Genomic DNA, 18376 nt, shown 5'->3' with positions numbered 1-18376 from the left:
AAAGGTTCCCTCATCTATCAATCTTAGAAGTACATCAACATACTCCCCCTCTCGGTAGTTCTACAAACGGACAACCTTATCTCGTCTACCTTACGAAGGCTGAAACAAGAAGAAAGTTACTATGTTGATCTAATTCCCTGTAGTTACTATTGTTTCCCTAAATATTGTGGTCTGTTATCTTAGTTACTTCCTTATTCAGGTAGGTTTTCACCAATATTAGGTTATGTCACTTCCCTAAGTACCGTTTTCTCAAGGTTGGTTTGCTTCAGAAGAAACAAATATTTCGCATGATAAAATTAAAAAGGATTCATAAAATTGAATAAAGAACTTAAATTAAATAATCCAAAACATAAAATAGAGGTTTATCTTAGAACCCTACCCTAATAGGGTTTAGTTATTCAAGGTAACTAAAAACAAATTACAAAAGAAATAAAACATGCCCTAGAAGCTTAGAGTGAGGATAGACTCCTCTCTTGAAGCTCCTAGTGCTTGACTTCCTCTTAAACCGTTTTTTGTGAATGAAAAATTATGATGAGAAGAGTTGTATTAATAGGCTTGGTTTCCACTTGGGTTTGGGCTTTTCCAACTTAAAAAATGGAGAAAGCAGTTCTAACCCGCTCCTAGCATGCCTCGGGTGCATGGTTGGGTGCATGGCTCATGCCCTAGGCGAATGGATCATGCCCTAGGAGCATGGGTGCTGATTTCTTGCGCGTAATCGCCTGTTGCTTCGTTCTTTGGGTGTTTTCTTTCATATAAGATGTCTTGGGACTTGGGAACAAAAATTCCCCCCTTTGTAATGTCTTCCCAATATCTTCACATGTCTTTAAAATGTTTTGTTTTGCCGATTTGCATGATTTATTCTTGAATTACATCAAAACACCCTAGAATTGATATGTTTCAGGAAAAACTACAACATCTCATGGGAGAGGGGAGTATAAATTTTATTTTTCAAGGGAGGAAGGTGTATATTTTAACTTAAGAGGGGAAGGGTGTGTAATTCAAACTTCTTTTAATGGAGGAGAGTGTTATTTACTTATAAGTTTACCATATGCTAGAATTGTGTCCGTAAGACCTATCAACATGATGTAATGGTTGCATTCTTCAAAAAAAAAAATGATGTAATGGTTGCATCTACGTATCTTCTTGGCTTCGAAAGATCCAGTGGTGTGGGGAAATTCACAATCACAATTAAACCTTTGTTCCGTTTACTTTCGGTTTTTATGGCATACATGTAGGTGGTGGTTTATGTTCATCTAAATTACACTATTCGCTATGAATTCGTGAAAATATTTCGCTATACATAGCATTTCACTATAAGTAAAGCCAACACGATGCAACATTGAATCTTGTCAATGAGGTGAATGGGTCGATCACCCTTCTTTATTGTTTAGGTCGGGGTAGAGGTGATGAGGGGAAAGAGAAGAGGGGGAAAATCATTTATTTTTATTTAAAATTTTCTATTTTAATTTTGAGTAAGAAATGGTTAAAATGACACATATAACTAATATTGTTATATCAGAATGACACATCATTATTGTGGCATGGACACATTTCATGAAGGATTAAAAGTGGAAGGATTTAAATTACCAAAATGGAAGGATTTAAATTACCAAAAATGTAATTAAAAAAAATATTGCAGTCACTAAAACTATACTGCTCTTATATTACCGGGAACAAACACTATTAACATTGTATTAAAACTGGAAAATGCTGTAATGCACGAGAAAGTCTATCGTCAAATTTGCACAAATTGATATATCATTGTAGTTTGGTATTTTATCTTAGTTTTAATTTGAGTCAAAGTGGCCAAATATGTATCTAAACTCCATAAACACGTTTCCATGTTGTGTGTTTTCCAAATCATGCATGTCTTAGTATCACCTTATAATTGACATGTGGAAAGGTGATATTTTTAGATCCGTATGATATCATTTTAGTTACATTTATTTTTGTACTATATGTTATATATAAGAACACAATAACACCAATAAGCTAGCAATAAGTCCAATAGTAAAGTAAATTGCCTGCAGTTTAACAAGTCGTGCGACTTCGTGCACTTGAAGCTCTCGTACCATTTAGCATCGCTCATTAAAACTATAAGATCCAATGGTTAATGATGAATAATCGACACAAATCATTATGATGTAATTCATATTGGACTGTGTGACTTTAAGTATGTGTGAAAAAAATATATACCTTTGTAAGAAAATGTACCTAAAATATCTCCATAAAAAAAATGTTCCTACAAAATTGAAAAGAATTGGAATTAGCAAAAGAGAAACGAAAAATTATATATATACATTGTGGAATCTAAACTTACAACTGAAAAGGTTGATTAATAGAGAATATAAAACGTTATTTATTATCTTTAAAAAGAGATAAATGTATCTGAAAATGGAAGGTGGGTGTCTTTGTTTGATAGCAACCAAATCAATAATAAGCATAAGGAAAAGCCAAACACAAATAGGGTTTGGTTGATGGAAGAGACGTATTTCTATTTATCATTGGTGGCTATCTATCAAAGTTGCTTTTCACACAAGGAAAAATATTTATCGTATCATATCATAATCATCATTAATTAAAAAAAAATATTCAGAGGTTTTTTTTTTTTAAGGAGAACCAACACAAAACAGTTAGGAAAACGTCACTTCAAACTTGCATTTCTCTTCCGTAAGTTTCTAATTATGTATACTAAGTATTAATTATTACGTACACATTATTATGTAAATATATGTCAGGTAATGTATGGGTGTAATGTCTTCTTATGAGTGTTGGATAGTTTAGCTTTATGTCCTATTCAAAAATAATAAAGATAGTACGTGAATTTGGCCTAACCAAAGCAAAATCACTCTTATTTTGGTACAAAGAGAACATCCCATCCTACTCTCCTAAAATGGTTTATTTTAACCACCCCATTTTGAACCTGAAAATGAGTGCACAGCATTAAGGTTTGGCAAAATATACGGACGAAATTATGATAAAACTTGAGTGGCCTAAAATGTGTAAAAGTAATAAAAAAAAAAAAAAAAAACTAAAATGGAACATGTAACTAAAACTTAGTCTCTCAAAGACAAGAGAACTAAGAAAGAAAAGTATTGTTACAACGGTTTAATAAAAAAGCTAAGCCTTAACCCATAATGCAGAAATAATGGAAAGATAATTTAATGAAAATAATATTAAACTGTTTTTCAGAAAAACCTACTATACTTCCCTAAATAAATTAAAAAAAAAACTACTATACTGATTAAATATATTCACTTACATAAGACCAAAAAAAAATACATATATTCACTTAAATGGAGAAGCAGTGGAGGCATAAAAAATGGCAATAATTAATATTTTTAAAATTAGTCTATTTTTTTTATAATCAGAGAAAATATGTTGCTTGGATCCTGGATGACATTCTGTGGAGGAAGGACATCCCGCTTAAGGTCTTGATTTTCATGTGGCGGCTCTTTTGGAATAGGTTGCCTGCTAAGGCTAATTTATTCCGTTGGGGGATTATTCCTGTTGATCAACAAATGTGTGTTGGTGGGTGTGGAGTGCAGGAGACTGATGTTCATTTGTTTTTAAATTGTGGTACCTTTGGAATTATTTGGCAAATGATTCAGAGTTGGTTAGGAGTTTACACAGCTATGCCGACAAATTTAACAGAGCATTTCTTTCAATTTAGTACAGCTTCAGGTTATGCAAAAGGGAGGAAGAATTTTGTGCTTTTGATTTGGTTTGCGACTTCTTGGATTCTCTGGAAGGAAAGAAACAACAAAATTTTTTGAGGCGAATAGATCACTACTCTTAAGCTTCTGGAAAATATTAAAATTCTTTCCTTTTGATGGCATAAGGCAAAATTTACAGCTTTCCCTTATCAGTTTCATGATTGGTGTCAAAACCCTTTGCTTTGTTTGGGTGGTGCTTAATTTATGTTTTCTTGTTGTTTGTACTCTCCTTGTAATCTTTGAGCTATTCTTTTCAGCACACCTTGTGCTGGAGGGATAACTGGTTGTTAATATAATTCATTTTGATTTCTTCAATAAAAAAATATATAATCTAATTATTAGTATTTCTTATAAAAAAAAAAACACATATTTTTTAGTCTATAGTATATTTTTAGGAAGTCTATAGTATTTGTTACTAATTAATATCATGATTTTTTTTTATCAAAATCGAGCTGTTCCCTCCACCTTTTATTAAAATATTTGTTTTCTTTATTTATGAGTGATGCTAAATGGTACGAGGGCTTCAACGCACGAAGTTGCACGACTTGCTACACTACAAGCAATTTATTTTATTATTAAACTTATTGCTAGCTTATTGGTGCTTTTGTGTTCTTATATATAACATATAGTAAAAAAAAAAATTGTTACCAAAGAGATATCATACACATCTAAGGATATCCACCTTTCCACATGTCAATGGTGAGATGAGACGAGACAAAGACATGCATGATTTGGAAAATACACAACATAGAAACGTGTCTTTGCACTTCAGAGACATATTTAGCCACCTTGACTCAAATTAAAATTAAGATAAAATACCAAACTACAATTATATGTTGATTCGTGCAAATTTGACGACAGAATTTGTCGTACACTGTAGCATTTTCCTTTCTTTATATGGCTCGTCTCCTTTGCTTTTCGTCAGGGGCGGTTTCACCGCCCGGCGACCCCGGGCGTTCGCCCGGGCTCGATCGATAATTTTTGCATATTAGACCCAACCCAAAAGCCAATTAACACACTTACAAAAAGAAAAATTTGGGCAATCTGAAAATTTTCACACGCAAATAGGTCTCGGAATTTTATTTAGCACACTATTGACGGATTCATCTCTCTTATTTTAACGGGTTAATTGTTCAAATTGACCCTATAATATACCTTATGTCTGAAAAATGACCCTTAAAAATACAAAACATATATTCTAGCATTGTAACTTGAATTTCTTCTTATTTTTCATACATGTTTAGCACATTAAAATATAGCTTTACATAAAAAATTAAATTTCTTCGACCAGAGATAAATTAATTATGATTTTTCATTCCCTCATAATTATGAATTTCTTAAGCAATTTATAATTAATTTGTATCTTGTTTAAAGACTACAAAATTTCATTGTGAAGGTTCTTATCATGTTCTAGTCATGCCTACAAAATTAAGGAACTAAATTTGACTTGCGAGTATATGCTTACGCGGAACAAAATTTCAATTTTGCACGTTTTGGTTGAAAAATCATAATAAATTTAAACGACTTCAAAATGCTATGAAACTTTACATATCCTTTTTATATATTTTTTATAGATATCTCTGCAAATAATGAGCTCAAAATTCGATTTATAGGTCCAGATTTCCATTGTTTTGTTTTTTGAGCTTTTTGACACTTTAAAAATTCATAATTAATTTGTCGTTTGTCGAAAATTTATAAATTTTTTGTGTAAAGCCGTATTTTAACGTTCTTAACTCGCCTCTAATAAATCATGAAAAATTCAATCTCTCGGTTGCTTTTTAGGACTTTGCGTATATTACAAGGTTATAAATAATAAAAATTTCGAATTACATGGTCAAAATACATGTTTTTTTTTTTTTTTTGACAAAAATAAACGATATTCATTCATTCAAATTGATAGAGTACATCGATACAATACAAATCCAAATTCGCTAAAAACAAAAAGGATGAATCTGTGAACAAACTCACATATTCCATGTTAATAGCATAAAACGGCAAGATACCTATGCCTACAAATATGACTAATATGACTATATTCAAGTCTCCGGAATCCTCATGTCTCCGGATCTGCAACGTTGACGACACCAAAGTCATTGTCATTGGTCGGATCTGCTCTTGTTCAAAACTAATCTTTCAACCTGAATCAAATAAACACCGCACTAAGACGGGAAATCAAAAACACACCGCACAAAGACGGGAAATCAAAACAAACAGAGTCGTTCAGAGACGACGAAATCACAAAAACAAACGAAAGAAAACAGAAAATATGTGAAATCACTTATTCAATTAAGATAGAAGGAAAAACAAATCGGAGGGGTGATTTTTGGGTCAAAATTGACCCTAAATCACCCCTCTGACAACAAGAAGAAGAAGAAAGGGGGCGACGGCTAGGGTTTGAGAAGGAGAGAAGAGAGAAGGAGAGAAAAGAAAGCAAGTCTTCTTACTTTAAGCCTTGGTCAAAATACATGTTATTTAATTACAGAGTCAATTTTCAGACTTCACATATATTACATGGTCAATTTTAATTAATAATCCTATTTTAAATTGTACTTTTATTGACAAAATGATAAACCTCTTTTATTTTGATTTTTTTTAATTATTAAAATTAAAAAAAAAATGATTTATGACTGTTGATATAATTTGGGATAAATTTTTCGCCCGGGCTCCATAAATTTCCTGGCTCCGCCACTGCTTTTCCTGGCTCCATAAATTTTTCGCCCGGGCTCCATAATTTGGGATAAACCTCTTTTGTCAAGTAACATAGCGGTTAGAGCTCACACAATTTAATTGTGGAGAAATTGAGTGTTCAGGGTTCGAACCCCAACCCGATCCCTGCATATAAAATGTAATATCCATACCAACTGAATTAAACTCACGAGATCAAATAACGTTGTTATTCTTATATTGCTGTTAATGACATAACATGGAAAACGTTTTGCATTAATGACAAACATTCAGGACTGTTTCCTTGTCTTTATTCCCCTATGCAAATCAAATTTCATCAAAGTTGTGATATTGATATACGGAGAACTTCTGACTTTTGATTAAAGCCTTTGATAAATGCTACTTCATTCATTTTACGATCAATGTCGTTAATTTTTTTTATACATAGACTAAAAAATGTAATGATACTGTCAAAAGACATAACACTTAACTAAATTAACCTTATTCAAAAGTAATTCGTACAATATTGTTTTAGTAAATGGGTTGCAAACGATGAACTAATTGCAACACCTTAAATAGATATAATTAAAAGGAAGCAAGAACAAAAAAGAGAATGAGAATATGCACCAAAACTTTTCTTAAAACGAGTATTATATAGACAATTTTTTTTTGAGCAACCAAAGACAATATTAACTAAATAATATAATTGAAAAAATAATTAAATCGTATATTAAAATTATAAATGAAATTCATCTCATAATGATTTTTTTTTCTAAAATAATATTCGTGTTAAAACGGAGAAAGTAACAGTATTTAGAGAAAAAAAGATGCCATGCAATTTAATTTTAAATGACATTTTAATAGAAAAAGGTATATAGATATTTTACAATTTTACTTAATTAATATTTAATTTTTTTAGGGGATATTGATATTGAATTCTTAGTATTCATATTTTCTCATAAATAAATAAAAAAGAGAAATGATGAATTGCTACCAAACACAGCATGACGAAAGAGCCACATGTACTTTTTAATATATGAGTTGGCGACATATAATATGGGTATATGAATGATGCCAACATAATTGGAATGTCTAGACTTTCTTTGATGCTTCACCTATTCTTGATTCATTAGAAAGAAAGAAAAAAACAATATGTTTTATCATTTTCTCCTCATGATGTAGCACCTGTGAATTATTCCAAATTTTCGATCTAAAGCCTTAATTTTTGTTTTTAACCAAAGGAGATCTAGTAATCCGAAAGCAAGTCAGAGTAAATAAAATCTAGCTAGTAATTGTTTCACTCAGCAATTTTTTTTTACAAATGCAAAAGCAAGAAAACAAAAGAAAAACAACGGAAAACGACTAAGGTCGATGATGCATCATCTGTATATTCATGTTTTGGGTATGAGAAAAGTGGTGAAATTATGTTGTTGTTGTGCTAAAACTCATGTTTAGTTATATTGATTAAGTGTTTTTGAGATTTTAGCTTAATTATGTGAAATTCATGATGTTTTTGATGAATAATGTTCAATTTATGTTCTATCTCTTTGATATGCTATTGTGTATGTGTTTATGTTGAATTTCATGAAGTTATCATGTTAAATGTGATGTTTGAGTTAAATTGATGTGTTGTTGTGAATTTGGTGAGAAATGGATAATAATCATGAAAGTTGTGGTTTGATGAATTGGAGTATATAATTGACTTCGTAAAGTTGTTATTATGTTTTGATGAGTATGATATTGTGTTGGTGTTGTTAACTTGTTTGGGTGTGGGATTGAATTGATGAATGTGATTTTAAGCTATAAGTTGCTTTAAGTGATTACTTGAGTTAATTGATGTTGAAAGAAGTTGAACTAAGTTGATTAAGGTGTAAGTAATTAGATAATGTTAGTTTGAGGTTTTGGGATAAATATGGCGCAAATGGGATCGAAAACAGTTTTAAAAACAAAGTTTTACGTGCGAAAACGCAAAATTCTAGAAATCCCGTCCTAAGGGGTTGGCACGACCGTGTGCCTTCTTGGCACGAACATGCGTGACTCTGCTGTTAAAATCTTGAATTTTTCAAAAAGTTAAGACCGTGCCTCTGGAGGGTACGACTATGCTTGACCCTCTAGTGTCGAAAACCCTATTTTTTTTTTACTTTAAAGTGTATCCAAAGTGCATAGTTAATTCCCAAACCTCCAAACATGATTAATAAGGATTAATTGAGGATGTATGGGTATGATTAACTTGGTATAGGTGAAACATGTGAAATAGACGGACTTTGTGAAATAATGATTAAGTGACGAATATTAATTGAATCGAATGAAGTGTTAGATTAATTAGGTGAAGGAAGTGTTAGATTAATCGGTAACATGCGTCTATGTGAGAGTCGTGATTGATTATGTGAAGTATGTGAAGATGTGTGTGCATGACTATGTGTATCAGGTGATATTTGGTGATGATGAATGAAGTGTGAATGATATATGCTTGATTTAGCGATGAAGCGACAATATGATTACTTGTTTATCTACTGTTGATGATTTAAGAATTGATATACTTGTTTAACTAAAAGGATATACATGAGAATACTTTCTTGGATATGCGGTGAAATTTGAGGAGCTTTCACGCTTTTTCACTCATTACAATGATGTGGGACAGAAGCGTCGAAGTGTATCAAGTTTAAGAGTGGTCTTCATCCGAAGATTAAACAATTTATCGGATTCCACAAGATTAGGGTTTTTGCAATCTTGGTGAACAAGTGTCAGATCTTTGATGAGGATAGCAAGACAAGGGCGAGCTACTATACTAATGTTGGTGATAAGTGGAACAAAGGTCAAGATCGTGGAATGCCTTATAGAGCTTCGGGTGACAAGGGAAAGAGGAAAGCTACTAGTGGATCTACTCAAAGTACAGGAGAGTTGAGATGTTTTAGGTGTGGAGGAGTGGGGCATGTTGCTGCTGATTGTAGGAGTCATGCACCAACATGTTACAAGTGTGGATAGACTGACCACTGTGCTTTTGAGCGCAAGAAAAAGGATGTGGTTTGCTATAGCTGTGGAGAAACGGGTCATATTAGTACCAAGTGTACCAAGTCAAAGTAGAAGTCTAGTGGCAAAGTCTTTGTATTGAATGTTGAGGAGGTCACGAAGCCAGATAACTTGATTAGTGGTATTTGTTTTATTAACAACACTCTTTTGCTTGCTATTATTGATATTGGTGCGTCACATTCCTTTATTTCTCTTGGTTGTGCTAAGCGTTTGAATCTTGTCATGTCTCCTATGTTAAGAGGGATGGTCATTGATACCCCCGCCAAAGGCTCAGTGACAACTTCCTTAGTCCGTTTGAATTGTTCGATGAATTTTGATGGGTTTAATTTGTTTGCCTTTGGAACATATGGACGTGATATTTTGTATGAACTGCTTGTTGTCTTTTTGTGTGAATAATAATTGTTTAACCAAAAGTGTTACATTTTCTAAATATAAAGAAATGAATAATTCAAGATTTGAACCCATTGAAGCTATCAACCGAGTTGCCGCTTACATGATTGCATCTCATAAGCAGTGTAAATGGGGAATTGATTTATTTATGAAAAAAGAGAAAGAAAATGAAATCTAAAAGGGATCGATGTATATCCATTGGAATCGAAGTTTGATCAACATATGCCTTTTCATTGATGCGTGGAGTGATCAAGTCAGAAAGGGAGTGACGGCCCTCTCATTTTTTGCACAATATTATTATACTAGTTATCATATACTTCATTAATTAGTAGTATTACATATATTTGGAATAAAATTAAATGACATAGTAAAAAAAATTACAATTTTAATTATTTTTTATTATAATTTCTGATAAAGATAGTCTATACTTTTTTTATGGCTACAGTAAGAGTAGATATAGGGGGCGGTTTTGACTGTTTATCATCATTAATACATTAAATGTATAGTTTTTTATTTTTTTTTGGTACAACATTAAATGTATAGTTTTTGTACACCTTGTACCAACTATTCTATCAAATATCAATGATACTTCATTTTGTCTCTTCATGAAATAAACTTTTTTTTCAAGTAATTCTTTATAGTTTTATTGATAGGTTTTTAACGAGCTTTTATTGTTGGATTGTTAGGTTTAACTTCAACATTTGTCAATTAGAAGCCTTTAGGAGTTTAGGTGACAAATCTTAAGAAGCTGGGGACCAGTTATTTGAGTTCCACTTACAGGTTATCAATCATAAAGTTAAATTATTTTCCCCAAACTAGTTACAGTAAGACTTACTTCAGACATTTAAAAACCTCAACAATTGAAACTTAGTAGTTTTCATTGAAACTTAGGTAGCTAATTGGTTAGGTCAAGAACATGAACAAATACTTTAGTAAGGAAATGTACAAAATAAAGGACATCGATTTCTTTAAAATTAGCTGAGTATATCGAATTCAAATTTTATCCAAATACTTTATAAAGTTTACTTTATATTTTTACTTCCTTTCAACTTATAGAAAGAAAGAAGAAACTTAGTTAAGGAAAAAAAAATCAAATGTGCACAGATGGTAAAAAGTGGTAAGAAAAGAAATCAGAAAATTTAAGGAGAAACTACAAAAGAAGGAAACTAATAATTTTCTATTTATCAATGTGGACCACGCCAATTTTTTTCCCTCTCTCCCCCTCTGTGAGCCGTCGGCTAAAACCCTAATTACTTCTTCTTCATCCACCAAAGAGTGGTGGTTTAGGGTCATTTTTTATATCCTAAATCACCCCTCTAAATCGTTTTTCTCCTTGCCTTCTATTTAAATAAGTGATTTTCACATCGAATTAGGTTTTCCTTTTGTGATTTCGTTGTCTTAGTGCGACCATGTTTTGCAGGGCAGTTTCTATGAAATATGAGGCTCGGTTCTATTTTTAAAATAGGCTCCAGTAAAATCAAAACGCAATTCTTTTTGTGTAGCTAAAATTCATTAAAAAATCAGAATCAGAAGAACTTTTAAACACGAAACAAAACAAAATAAAATAAAGTGAAAGATAGGTGAAATTTACCTAACGGTGTCGTTTGGAATGTCACTCCTACGTCGTAGGAAAGGGGAAAGCGAATGGTTTATGCGAAAAAGAAATAATTGTTGTGATTCTTTCAATGAAATAGTTTTTTCAAATTGACTGATTAAGTGATTATTCAAATCGATGGTAGTTTAATAGCATCAAATTTATGTCCAGAAAGTGGAACTAGAGTCTAAAAAAAACTCATACGTCTGAAAAAAAAAAAAACATATAATTTTTTAATTTAAGTGGGAGTGGGTATTATAATTTTTTTGAGGCCAATAGTTTTTAGAGGCTCGATTCGGCAGCGCTTCTTGCATTCCCCAAGGTCCGGCCCCGCTATTTTGCTTGTCGTCTTTGAGCGGCGTTGTTTGCTTTTCCCTTGTTCAGGTGTTTGTTCGATTCAGATTGTCAGATCAACTTCAATCCGGTGCAGATCCAACCAATGACTTTGTCGTCATCATAGTTACAGATCCGGAGGCATGACTATTCCAGAGATTTTAATATAGTCATATATGTAGGCTTATGTACTTTGTCATTTTATGCTATTAACATGGATGTTGAGTTTGTTTACAGATTCATCTTTTTTGTTTTTAGCAAATTTGTATTGCATCGATGTAATCTATCAATTTGAATGAATGAATATCGTTTGTTTTGTGTAAAAAAAAGTTTCTATTTATCTTTCAAAAAGAAAACTATTTAAACCCGTCAATTATTTTTTTAAGGTGTATATTTGAGTCTCTTACCACCAAACTAACCACGTGTTAATAAGTATTTTAAGAACATTCTCTCAAAAAAAAAAAAGTATTTTAAGAACATACATGTTGACTTTTGTAGAAGAACGTAGTGACCTCTGAAAATTAAAATTATTGAATGTCAAACATTAATTGAGCACATTTAAATTTAAATTTTATATTCCTAAGAAAAAAGTGTGCCTTAATAGTTGGATTATTTTTATTGATTAATTTGTAAATGCAATTCAGTTGATATAGCTTCATGAACATTGAAATGTAAGGATTGAAATTCGAACTATGCATCTCTACTTATTCATGTTTATATTACGCGAATCTAATCACTGAACTGCTTGACAAAAAAAATTCAACTTTTAACAACTTTTTTTAAGGAAATTTTAACAACTTTTAATAGCCTACATAAATTGTTTTTTCACTCAATAAAAAGAAGTACCAAGATGTGAGGAGTATTTTTAAGTTTAGCCAAGAATGAACAAGATTATAAAGGAGAGAGTTACGTGCAAATTGAGGTTACACTTAAGTAATGTGCAAGGTAGTTGAAAGTGTTACCCACACAATTATACCTTTCTTTTTTAACTAACAATATTCCAAAAAATTTTATGAATTGATTTATACAACTCTTTCTATTCTTGATCAATATTCCATTATCTTTTATTTTAATTAATGAATTATACCAATCTTTCTAAAACTGTAGGCCGACAAGTAAATTAGTGGTCTATCTGTGTCACTATGCCATGCCTAACATTATTAAACATCACTCTCATGCATTGCACACAATAATCAACCCACTGTGGAGCAATCTATCTATCCAACCCTACATTTTCTGCTTCACCACATGGCCGGCCTAATTACACTCAAAATGCTAATCATTTTAATTAATAATTAATCATTTTAATAAATAATTAGTTAGGCTTAATTAAGAATATTGGTGGTTAATTAGTAGTTGTCCTTTTGGGTTATTAATAGGAGTATTTTTTTTTCTATTCCGTTTTGGTAAAGTTTCTAAAACGTGGTTGATTATGTTGAAAAATGCTTTTCATCATAGGTCACAAAAAATGTAATGAGTTCATCTTTTTAATCATTTTTGTTTTATTTTTTTGTGTTTAAATGGTGAAAATGACAATTAGGAGAAGCACCTCCAAAGAAAAGGATGCTCTCGTTTTTTTCTCTCTCATGTTTTAAATCTCCACCTTTAAGCAACATTTGAATATGGAAAATGCTAAAATTTAAGTAAGAATTGATGCAAGAAAGCAAAGAAAATGAGGTGGCATATTATAATTGGGCAAAATAATTTGATTAACACGCATCTCATGTATTGTTATCAATCCCATATTTTATAGCACGTGCTAAATACGCACATTCTTGCTAGTTTCTTTCGTAAAGAATAACATCACTCTTTAATGATTTTTTGTATTATTTTCTCATGGTTCCTTTCACGGTAAGAGGATCTTAACTCATCTCCAAAACATCAACTTAAAATATTACAATATGTGTAAATTACAATCAATTTCAACTTTTTTTTAGAGAAAACAATTTCACCTTGTTAAAGTTTATCGTCAGATAGACGTTTACATACTTTTACTTACAACTCAACTTAGTCAATAAAATTTACATTTCTAACGGACGAATTAAAATACATGAAATTCGAAATATCAAACCAGTCACTCATCTTAAAGTTAAAATTTATACCCATTTAAATTATCTGATGATGCTTACTAGAAACCTTAAAATATATTCCGTAAGTTTTAGATTCAATTCTCCGATACTAGTTTAACTTCATAAAAAAAAAAAAACAAGAAGTGCAAATCTAATTCTAAAATTTTAACTAATTCTTTCCATATTCATTGGCACTATTTATTATTTTTATAAAGGTCGTTTTCCAATTAAGAGTGCTTTTTGGTTGGAGATTTAGAAGTGAATGTGGATGTTTGACAACGTGTGAAAAGATAAGTGTGTCTATGTGGATACTAATTGCGATGTGTGGATAGTTGAAAGCCTTTTACTTTTCTAACTTATTGGATAATCTTTTTTTGTCCACCCTAATTTTCTTCCCTTCTAGAACCAAAGGACGGCACGGCAATAACTACGATTAATTATTATTGTCATCATTTGTTTAATGTTTATGGATATTTAGATTTAATTGTAAAAGTAAAAAAGCTTGGATATAAGTTGTAGTATAATTTAACGGTGACGATATTATTAAGTTAGCTAGTGGTTTTGAAATGATAGTATTTCCTTGTTGACTTATGCCTTTCTTTAAAATATTAACTTTTTAAAATATTAACTTTTGCTTGTTCAATTTTTTTACGAGGTAAAAAGAAGATTTTATTGTATTAAAGAAAAAATATCTCAAAACACAATATATGTTATAAAGATGTTAAATATAGGGTAAGATCAAAGTTTACAGGAGAGAACCCCCTCAGAGCACCAAAATAAACAATAAAGATATTAAAGAACTCCTAAAAAGATAAATAATCTTGAACGTCAATATCACCAACCATTTTGACAAACCATGACAAAAAACCCAACAATGAAGAGAGAACTCCAAAGAAAAAGAGCTAAACCTCCGCTGAATGGCACACTTCGAACACCTTGACGAAATAAAATTGTCCGAGGATTGAATTAAAAAAGTTAACTAATTGTGCAAATATTAATTTTAAATTTAACTTTTGTTATGAGTCGAAAACAAAATTAACCTTTGCTTTGAAATTCTAAGTGGTGTCTTCGTGGAGAATTGATCTTCTCCCGTTTGATTTTACTCGTCCTGCCTTACTTTTGTGCTTACATCAACTAACTCATCTTAAATATTTTTAAGGAGAACAAGCAAAATCAAAAGAGAGAAGAACAATTCTCGTCATCGTGGGTTTCGTGTGGCCTAAGAGAATCCCCTTCCACTGCTTTTTTGTAAGGCCCCGTCAAAGCCCGAATTGGATTTTGGTTGAGCATTAAATTCTTCGTGGCCATTTAAATTTGGCTTTATGTAGGTCAAAAGTCTAGCATGTTAAATCGAATATATATGTGAGTATGTATGTAAGTAAAGTAAGCATCCATCATCACTATATCCATATTTGCAAGGAAAATATAACATGCACTCTTTACATTTTGGTTACGCTATCCTTTCAATAACAAAAGGAAAAGTCCTTTTAATTCCACCATCCTATTGAAATTAAGTCGTACACGAAATTTATTTTTTTGAAAAAAAAGTGATCCATACGGTTCATATGTTAAACTAAAATTATTCTTCACGTAATTAAAAGTATGCCTCAATTTCATCTCCTTATATTGATTTTTTTTAGTAAATTTACGTTGATTTTCAAATTAATATAATACAAATATAATTATATACTACTATCATATAACATCAGATAAACCCAAGCAGTTGAACTCAAACGTTTAATTAGCTTCATCAAAAGTCAAATCGAACGAGAGAACACATGAGTTCAGTTACTAATAAAAAAAATTATTGTTCAAACTATACTTACCGCATGATCGGACTCTAGATTATCAGGAAATCTTTCCTTATATACAATCAAGTGGGTTGTTTCTATCCACGAGGTTCATGTTTTTGAACAAATCAATCTTTTTGTTCCTTTTAGGCTTGAAATTATAGGCTTGTGGTTCATTCCAACTATACAAATGCTTTTAGACCCATCAAACCTCATTTGCCTTTAGACTTGGAGCTATATAGATACTATGTATAACTCCAACTACATGGAACTCATGCTCTCTAAGTAATCGTCCTTTTTCTTTTCCTTTTCATACTTAGAAGTTAGACTTGGAAGGACATGTGTTATCCCAACAAGGCCAAGCTTTGGTGTCCCCCCTCGGTTTACCCAAGTCCAGCTTGGTTAGCCTCTTTCTAGGACTTTGCTCAAATCACATATATTCCCCAAGAAAGGTTTGATAAGACAAATAAGGGAATAATAGGAAAATATTTACTAGTTATTCCCTCTTCCATAATGATGACGTGTCAATCTTAAATGAGAGATGCACAACAAGAAGAAGACATGTCTATATTAATTGTGATTTTTCCTTTGGTCTAAATCCAAAAGTATTTTATTTAAAACATTTGAAGATAAATAGTTGCAATATTTTGTTTTAATTTGCTAGGTAAAATTGGAGCAACGAAGGTCGTTGATCATTACTCTTCTCACTTATAAAATTGCTCATTTTCTTATATATTAGTGACAGTAGAGCTGTCAAAACGGGCGACCTGGCCCTAACGGGCTTCAGGCTTTATCGGGCCGGGCCAAAAAGCCCGGTTGAAAAAACGGATTTGAAATATACTACCCGAGTCCGACTCTACACGGGCCGCGGGCTAACGGACCGGCCCGTATTAAAATTACATTTTTTTTATATAAAAAAGTACTATAAAATACTCCTATAAAATTTTTTATAAATAATTTTTTAATATGTTTAAATAATATCTAGCACAAAAATAAATTGTAAACATTTTCGTACACTAGTCGTAAACTAAAACGGCGAGGAAATTTTTTTTAAATAAATTAGATACGTTATGGTTATAGATATTTACTTTCCTAAAAAAAAGTTATAGATATTTATATATTTGATCTTTAAAATTATAAATAACGAAACGAATAAATATAATTTTATGTTACATTCATATGTGTTAATTCATTGAATTTTCAATTTTATTTTTTACTTTGATAATCAACTAAGTAAAGAATTATTTGAAAAATATATATAATTTATAGGATTTTTTTTGTTATGCGGGCTAACGGGCTACCCGCGGCCCGTTCGGGCTAGCCCTAACGGGTACCGGGCTTTTTAGGGCCGGGCTAAAAAGCCCTATTAAAATCCGGGCTCAATATTTAAGGCCCAAGCCCTGTAATTAATCGGGTTAAACGGGCCGGCCCGTAAGGCCCGACCCGTTTTGACAGCTCTAAGTGACAGTTAACAGTCGCTCGACATTTTTTAACGGCGGTAGCAGTTAACTGTTAATGGCATTTTGGTTCAATCGATTTTTTAAAAGTGTCATCGGTAGTTAATTGCCGCTAAAAAATGTTGAGCGACAATTAACTACCGTTGATATAAGGGAATGAGTCATTTCGTAAGTGAGAAAAGTAATTTTCAAGGTGCTTTGGAAATAATGTTGCGCTTTTATTTTATAAAGAAAAACAATGTTGGGCTTGTGGGCCAAAATGTAATAGAATCAGGAAAATTGTTCCTTTAAGCTTCTAAAATTGCTTTCACACACACAAAAATTATCTTAATACCCCGTTCACTCCTAAACTAAATGTTAAGAAGCGAACGATAGTTAACTACTGTTTGAGGTATTGAAGGTAATTTTGAGCACATGAGAGTAATTTTATAAGTTTAAAGAACAATTGTCTAGCATCAGTTGGATGATCATTTCTTTTTTCACCTCAAACACTTCTCAGAAGTCCCTGCTTTATCTGAATTTTTGAATCCAAATTTTTACACTGAATTCTAAAATTCAGATAACCTATGAACCGTTAAGAAGTGTTGGGTGTGAAAAGAAATTGTCATTTAGAATGAGGTTCATGTTCTATTTGAACAAAGAATAAAATATTTTATAAAATAAAAATAGAATATAATATAATAGAATTGTTTTTGACGGACATGATTGAAATGAAATTGATTGAGAAATGTGCTAAATACCAAACATTTATTCAAAGAATAAAGTTTTCATTCATTGGCACCCCTGGCCAAAATGTGATCACAGGAACATATGCCAACCCTTTTCTTAATAGAAGAAATTCCACATCTACTTGCAAAGAATCTTGCTTGGGTTTCTATTTGCGCACTTAAATTAGCATATTCTAAGGGAAAAGAGGGAACTGTTATGTAGTCTTATCCCATGTTTAGTGAATAGTTGATTGATACCAATGATTGACAATTTTATGTTAATAATTTTTTTTGAGTAAATTTTGCCAATTGTTTGACTCTTTAGAAAGAATTTGAACAAATAAAACAAGTTGGGAGTTGGGCTGGGACAAACCAAAATTAGTCGATTTGATTTGGTTTTTTTACAATATTTTTCATGAAATCGGGACAAACCGACTTGTTTTTCATCCAAATCAAACATATTAAATCAGGTTAGTTTAGTTCAATAAAAATGATGGAGTAAGGATCCATTTTAGTCTTAAAAAAATGTGCAGGGTCCAAATTAATCCTCTACAAAAAAAAAAAAAAAAAAAAGACCCAATTTCATTCCTTACGAAATTAAATTTAAGAAAATTAACATTAAAATT

The sequence above is a fragment of the Medicago truncatula genome, chromosome 5 (genome assembly GCF_003473485.1).
Source record: "Medicago truncatula cultivar Jemalong A17 chromosome 5, MtrunA17r5.0-ANR, whole genome shotgun sequence".
Lineage (NCBI taxonomy): Eukaryota > Viridiplantae > Streptophyta > Magnoliopsida > Fabales > Fabaceae > Medicago > Medicago truncatula.
Note: the sequence above shows the minus strand (reverse complement) of the source record.